The sequence below is a fragment of the Rhinopithecus roxellana genome, chromosome 11, assembly GCF_007565055.1.
Source record: "Rhinopithecus roxellana isolate Shanxi Qingling chromosome 11, ASM756505v1, whole genome shotgun sequence".
Classification (NCBI taxonomy): Eukaryota; Metazoa; Chordata; class Mammalia; order Primates; family Cercopithecidae; genus Rhinopithecus; species Rhinopithecus roxellana.
The window spans coordinates 24,482,305-24,490,330 of NC_044559.1; positions in this window are offsets into that span (position 1 = coordinate 24,482,305).

Sequence of the window (8,026 nt, forward strand, 5' to 3'; positions counted from 1 at the left end):
GGAAGCAGTTTGCTAACACTCTTTTCGTGGAATCTGCAAAGCGAGATTTGGAGCCCTTAGGGGCCCATGGTGAAATAGGAAATATCCTCAGAAAATAACTAGAGAGAAGCTTACTGAGAGATTGATTTCTGATGCATGACTTCATCACATATAGTCCCAACCTTCCCTTCTTCGAACAGATTGCTAACTCTGTTGTGTTGTGTTCTGCAAAGTGATATTTGGTAGCTCATTGAGAGCTATGTTGAAAAAGGAAATATCCTCAGATCAAAACTGGAAAGAAGCCATCTGATTAAGTGCATTGCGATGTGTGAGTGCAAATCACAGAGTTACAAGTTTCTCTTCACTGTTCAGCTGGCTGACACAGTTTTACGGAAATCTGCAATGGGATTCTTCTGAACGCAATGAAGCTTATGGTGACAATGGAAATATCCTCAGATGAAAACTAGAAAGAAGCTTTCTTAGAAACTTCTTGGTGATGAGAGAATTCATCTCACAGAGTTATACTTATGCTTCCTGCAAGAGTCCATTATCACTGTTTTTGAAGAAACTGAGAAGGAATTCTTTGGATCGCATTGAGGCCTACGCTGATAAAGGAAATATCATCATTTCAAAACGTGAAAGAAGCTTTCTGAGAAACTTCTTTGTGATCTTTGAATTCCTATCACAGAGTTACAGCTTCGAACTCAGGAAGCAGTTTCTTAACACTCTTTTTGTGGAATCTACAAAGTGAGATTTGGGAGCCCTTAGGGGCCCAAGGTGAAATAGGAAATATCCTCAGACAATAACTAGAGAGAAGCTTACTGAGAGATTGCTTTCTGATGTGTGACTTCATCACACAGAGTTCCACCCTTCCCTTCTTGGAACAGCTTCCTAACTCTGTTGTGTTGGGTTGGGCAAAGTGATATTTGGGAGCTCATTGAGGGCTATGTTGAAGAAGGAAATATCCTCACATGAAAACTGGAAAGAAGCCTTCTGAGAAACTGCATTGCGATGGGATAATGCAACTCACAGAGTTACACGATTCACTTCAGTGTTCAGTTTGCTAACACAGTTTTCTGGAAATCTGCATTGGGATACTTCTTAAACCAATGACGCTTACGGTGACAAAGGAAATATCCTCAGATGAAAACTAGAAAGAAGCTTTCTTTGAAACTTATTGGTGATCTCTGAAATCGTCTGTCTCACAGAGTTGCACTTAGGTTTCAGGCAACAGTCCGTTATCAGTGTTTTTGAGGGACCTGAGAAGGACTTATTTGGATCGCATTCCTCCCTTCGCTGATAAAGGAAATATCATCTGTTCAAAACGTGAAAGAAGCTTTTTGAGAAACTTCTTTGTGATCTGTGAATTACTATCACGGAGTTACAGCTTAGTTCTCAGGAAGCGGTTTGCTAACACTCTTTTCGTGGAATCTGTAAAGTGAGATTACGGAGCCCATAGTGGCCCATGGTGAAAAAGGAAATATCCTCAGATAATTACTACAGAGAAGGTTACAAAGAGATTGCTTTCTGATGTGTGACTTCATAACACACCGTTCCACCTTCCCTTCTTGGACCAGTTTGCTCATTCTGTTTTGTTGGGTTCTGCAAAGTGATATTTCGGAGCTCATTGAGGGTTATGTCGAAAAAGGAAATATCCTCAGATCAAAACTGGAAAGAAGCCTTCTGAGAAACTGCATTGCGATGTGTGAATGCAACTCAAGGAGTTACACGTTTCTCTTCAGTGTTCAGTGTGCTTACATTGTTTTCTGGAAATCTGCAATGGAATATTTCTGAACGCAATGAAGCTTACGGTGACAAAAGAAATATCCTAGATTGAAAATAGAAAGAAGCTCTCCTAGAAACTTCTTGGTGATGTGTGAATTCATCTCACAGAGTTACACTTATGTTTCCTGAACAGTCCATTATCACTGTTTTTGAGGAACCTGAGAAGGACTTTTTGGATCGCACTGAGCCTACGCTGATAAAGGAAATATCATCAGTTCAAAACGTGAAAGAAGCTTTCTGAGAAACTTCTTTGTGATCTCGTGAATTCCTCTCACAGAGTTTCAGCTTAGTTCTCAGGAAGCAGTTGCTAACACTCTTTTCATGGAATCTGCAAAGTGAGATTTGGGAGCCCATAGGGGCCTATGCTGAAAAAGGAAATATCCTCAGATAATAAGTAGAGAGAAGCTTTCTGAGAGATTGCTTTCTGATGTGTGACTTCATCACACAGAGTTCCACCCTTCCCTTCTTGCAGTTTGCTAACTTGTTATCTTGTGTTCTGCAAAGTGATATTTGTGAGCTCATTGAGGGCTATGGTGAAAAGGAAATATCCTCAGATGAAAACTGGAAAGAAGCCTTCTGTGAAACTGCATTTCGATGTGTGAATGCAACTCACAGAGTTAACCCTTTCTCTTCAGTGTTCAGGGTGCTAACACAGTTTTCTGGAAATCTGCAATGGGATATATCTGAAGGCAATGATGCTTACGATGACAAAGGAAATATCCTGAGATGAAAACTAGAAAGAAGCTTTCCTAGAAACTTCTTGGTGATGTGTGAATTCATCTCACAGTGTTACATCTTATGTTTTCCTGCAACAGTCCATTATCACTGTTTTTGAGGAACCTGGGGACTTCTTCGGATAGCATTGAGGCCTACGCTGATAAAGGAAATATCATCAGTTCAAAACATGAAAGAAGCTTTCTGAGAAACTTCTTTGTGATCTGTGAATTCCTCTCACGGAGTTACAGCTTAGTTCTGAGGAAGCAGTTTGCTATCACTCTTTTCGTGGAATCTGCAAAGTGGGATTTGGGAGGCCATAGGGGCCCATGGTGAAAAAGGAAATACCCTCAGATAATAAGTACAGAGAAGCTTTCTGAGAGGTTGCTTTCTGATGTGTGACTTCATCAGACAGAGTTCCACCCTTCCCTTCTTGGAACAGTTTGCTCACTCTGTTCTGTTGGGTTCTGCAAAGTGTTATTTGGGAGCTCATTGAGGACAGTTGGTGAAAAAGGAAATATCCTCAGACGAAAACTTTTAAAGAAGTCTTTGAGAAACAGCATTGCGATGTGTGAATGCAACTCACTGAGTGGCACCTTTCTCTTCAGTGTTCATTGTGCTAACACAGTTTTCTGGAAATCTGCAATGGGATACTTCTGAACGCAATGAAGCTTACAATGACAAAGGAAATATCCTCAGATGAAAACTTAAAAGAAGCTTTCCTAGAAACTTCTTGCTGATGTGTGAATAAATCTCAGGATGTTGCACATATGTTTCGTGCAACAGTCCATTATCACTCTTTTGAGGAATCTGAGAAGGACTTCTTTGGATCGCATTGAGGCCTACGCTGATAAAGGAAATATCATCAGTTCAAAACGTGAAAGCATCTTCTGAGAAACTTCTTTCTGATCTGTGAATTCCCTCACAGATTTACAGCTTAGTTCTCTGGAAGGAGTTTGCTAACACTCTTTTCGTGGAATCTGCAAAGTGAGATTTGGAAGCTCATAGTTGCCCAAGGTGAAAATGGATATAACCTCAGATAATAACTACAGAGAAGCTTTCTGAGAGATTGCTTTCTGATATGTGACTTCATCACCAAGAGTTCCAATCTTCCCTTCTTGGAACTGTTTGCTAACTCTGTGGTCTTGTGTTCTGCAAAGTGATATTTGGGAGCTCATTGAGGGATATGGTGAAAACGGAAATATCCTCAGATGAAAACTGTAAGGAAGCATTCTGAGAAACTGCATTGCGATGTGTGAATTCAACTCACAGAGTTACACCTTTCTCTTCAGTGTTCAAGGTGCTAACACAGTTTTCTGGAAATCGTCAACGAGATACTTCATAAGGCAATGAAGCTTATGGTGACAAAGGAAATATCCTCAGATGAAAACTAAAAGAAGCTTTCCTAGGAACTTCTTGGTATTGTGTGAATTCATCTTACAGAGTTACACTTATTCCCCCAGGAACAATCCATTATCACTGTTTTGAGGTACCTGAGAAGGAATACTTTGGATCGCATTGAGGCCTACGCTGATAAATAAAATATCATCAGTTCAAAACGTGAAAAAAGCTTTCTGAGAAACCACTTGGGATCTGTGGATTCCTCTCACAGAGTTACAGCTTAGTTCTCAGGGAGCAGTTTGCTAACACTCTTTTCGTCTAACTTGCAAAGTGAGACTTGGGAGCCCATAGGGGCCCATGGTGAAAAAGGAAATATCCTCAGATAATAACTACAGAGAAGCTTTCACAGAGATTGCTTTCTGATGGGTGACTTCATCACACAGATTTCCACCCTTCCCTTCTGGAAACAGTTTTCTAACTCTGTTATCTTGTGTTCTGCAAAGTGATATTTTGGAGCTCATTGAGACTATGTTGAAAAAGGAAATATCCTCAGATGAAAACAGGAAAGTAGCCTTCTGAGAAACCGTATTGTGATGTGTGAATGCAACTCACAGAGTTACACCTTTCTCTTTAGTGTTCAGTGTCCTAACACAGTTTTCTGGAAATCTGCAATGGGATACTTCTGAACGCAATGAAGCATACAGTGACGAAGGAAATATCCTCAGTCGGAAACTAGAAAGAAGCTTCTTAGAAAATTCTTGGTGATCTGTGAATTCATCTCACAGCGTTACACTTATGTTTCAGGCAAAGTCGGTTAACAATGTTTTTGAGGAAGCTGGGAAGACATCTTTGGATCGTATTGAGGCCTACGCTGATAAAGGAAATATCATGAGTTTAAAACGTGAAAGAAGCTTTCTGAGAAACTTCTTTGTGATCTGTGAATTCCTCTCACAGAGTTAAGGTTGGTTCTCAGAAAGCAGTTTGCTAACACTCTTCCTGGAATCTGAAATTGAGATTTGGGAGCCCATAGGGGCCCATGGTGAAAAACGAAATATCCTCAGATAATAACTAGAGAGGAGCTTTCTGAGACATTGCTTTCTGATGTGTGACTTCATCACACGGAGTTCCACACTTCCATTTTTGGAACAGTTTGCTAACTCTGTTAACTTGTGTTTGGAAATTGATATTTGGGAGCTCATTGAGGGCTACGGTGAAAAAGGAAATAGACTCAGATGAAAACCGGAAAGAAGCCTTCTGAGAAACTGCATTGCGATGTGTGAATGCAACTCACAGAGTTACCCCTCTCTCGTCAGTGTTCAGTGTGCTAACACAGTTTTCTGGAAATCTGCAATGGGAAATTTCTGAATGCAATGAAGCTTATGGTGAAAAAGGAATTATCCTCAGATGAAAACTAGAAAGAAGCTTTCCTAGAAACTTCTTGGTGATGTTTGAATTCATCTCACAGAGTTACACTTACGTTTCCTGCAAGGGTCATTATCACTGTTTTTGACGTACTTGAGAAGGACTTCTTCGGATTGCACTGAGGCCTTCACTCATAAAGGAAATATCATGAGTTCAAAACGTGAAAGAAGATTTCTGAGAAACTTCTTTGTGATCTGTGAATTCCTTTCACAGAGTTACAGCTTAGTTCTCAGGAAGCAGTTTGCTAACACTCTTCGTGGAATCTGCAAAGTGAGATTTGGGAGTCCATAGGGCCCCATGGTGAAAAAGGAAATATCGTCAGATAATAACTAGAGAGAAGTTTTCTGAGAGATTGCTTTCTGATGTGTGACGTCATCACACAGAATTCCACCCTTCCCCTCTTGGAACAGGTTGCTAACACTGTTTTCGTGGATTCTGCAAAGGTATATTTGGGAGCTCATTGAGGGCTATGGTGAAAAAGGAAAATCCTCACATAATAACTAAAGAGAAGCTTTCTGAGAAACGGCATTGCCATGTGTGAATGCAACTCACAGAGTTACACGTTTCTCCTCAGTGATCAGTTTGTTAACACAGTTTTCTGGAAATCTGCATTTAGATACTTCATAGCGCAATGAACCTTACGGTGACAAAGGAAATATCCACAGATGAAAACCAGAAAGAAGTTTTCTTAGAAACTTCTTGGTGATGTGTGAATTCATCTCACAGAGTTACACTTATGTTTCGTGGAGCAGTCCATTAACACTGTCTTTGAGGAATCTGAGAACGGCTTCTTTGGATCGCATTGAGGCCTACGCTGATAAAGGAAATTTCATCCGTTCAAAACGTGAAAGAAGCTTTCTGAGAAACGTCTTTCTCTTCTGTGAGTTCATCTCACAGACTTATAACTTAGACTTCAGGAAGCAGTTTGCTAACAGTCTTTTCGTGGAATCTGTAAAGTGATATTTGGGAACTCTTAGGGGCCCATGGTGAAAAAGGAAATATCCTCACCTAATAACTAGAGAGAAGCTTTCTGAGAGATTCCTTTCTGATGTGTGGCTTCATCACACAGAGTTCCACCCTTCCCTTCTTGGAACAGTTTGCTAACACTGTTGTCGTGGATTCTGCAAAGGTATATTTGGGAGCTCATTGAGGGCTATGGTGAAAAGGAAATATCTTCACATAATAACTAGAGAGAAGCTTTCTGAGAGATTGCTTTCTGATTTGTGGCTTCATCACACAGAGTTCCACCCTTCCCTTCTTGGAACAGTTTGCTAACACTGTTGTCGTGGATTCTGCAAAGGTATATTTGGTGGCTCATTGAGGGCTATGGTGTAAAAGGAAATATCCTCACATAATAACTAAAGAGAAGCTTTCTGAGAATCTGCATTGCCATATGTGAATGCAACTCACAGAGTTACACGTTTCTTCAGTGATCAGTTTGTTAACACAGTTTTCTGGAAATCTGCAATTAGATATTTCATAGCGCAATGAACCTTACGGTGACAAAGGAAATATCCACAGATGAAAACTAGAAAGAAGCTTTCTTAGAAACTTCTTGGTGATGTGTGAATTCATCTCACAGAGTTACACTTATGTTTCCTGGAGCAGTCCATTAACACTGTCTTTGAGGATTCTGAGAACGGATTCTTGGGATCGCATTGAGGCCTACGCTGATAAAGGAAATTTCATCCGTTCAAAACGTGAAAGAAGCTTTCTGAGAAACGTCTTTCTGATCTGTGAGTTCATCTCACAGACTTATAACTTAGACTTCAGGAAGCAGTTTGCTAACACTCTTTTCGTGGAATCTGTAAAGTGATATTTGGGAGCCCATAGGGGCCCATGGTGAAAAAGGAAATATCCTCACCTAATAACTAGAGAGAAGCTTTCTGAGAGATTGCTTTCTGATGTGTGGCTTCATCACACAGAGTTCCACCCTTCCCTTCTTGGAACAGTATGCTAACACTGTTGTCGTGGATAATGCAAAGGTATATTTGGGAGCTCATTGAGGGGTATGGTGAAAAAGGAAATATCCTCACATAATAACTAAAGAAAAGCTTTCTGAGAAACTGCATTGCGATGTGTGAATGCAACTCACAGAGTTACACCTTTCTCTTCAGTGTTCAGGGTGCTAACACAGTTTTCTGGAAATCTGATATGGGATACTTCTGAATGCAATGAAGCTTACGGTGACAGAGGAAATATCCTCAGATGAAAACTAGAAAGACGCCTTCCTAGAAATTTCTTGGTGATGTGAGAATTCATCTCACAGAGTTACACTTATGTTTCCTGCAACAGTCCATTATCACTGATTTTGAGGAACCAGAGAGGTTTTGTATGGATCGCATTGAGGCCTACGCTGATAAAGGAAATATCATCAGTTCAAAACGTGAAAGAAGCTTTCTGAGAAACTTCTTTGTGCTCTGTGAATTCCTCTCACCGTGCTACACAGCATAGTTCTCAGGAAGCAGTTTGCTAACACTCTTTTCGTGGAATCTGCAAAGTGAGATTTGGGAGCCCATAGGGGCCCATGGTGAAAAGGAAATATCCTCAGATAATAACTACAGAGAAGCTTTCCGAGAGATTGCTTTCTTGTGTGACTTCATCACAGAGAGTTCCACCCTTCCCTTCTTGGAACAGTTTGCTAACTCTGTTATCTTGTGTATTGCTAAGTGATATATGGAAGCTCATTGAGGCCTATGGTGAAAAACGAAATATCCTCACATGAAAATTGGAAAGAAGCCTTCTGAGAAACTTCATTACGTTGTGTGAATGCAACTCACAGAGT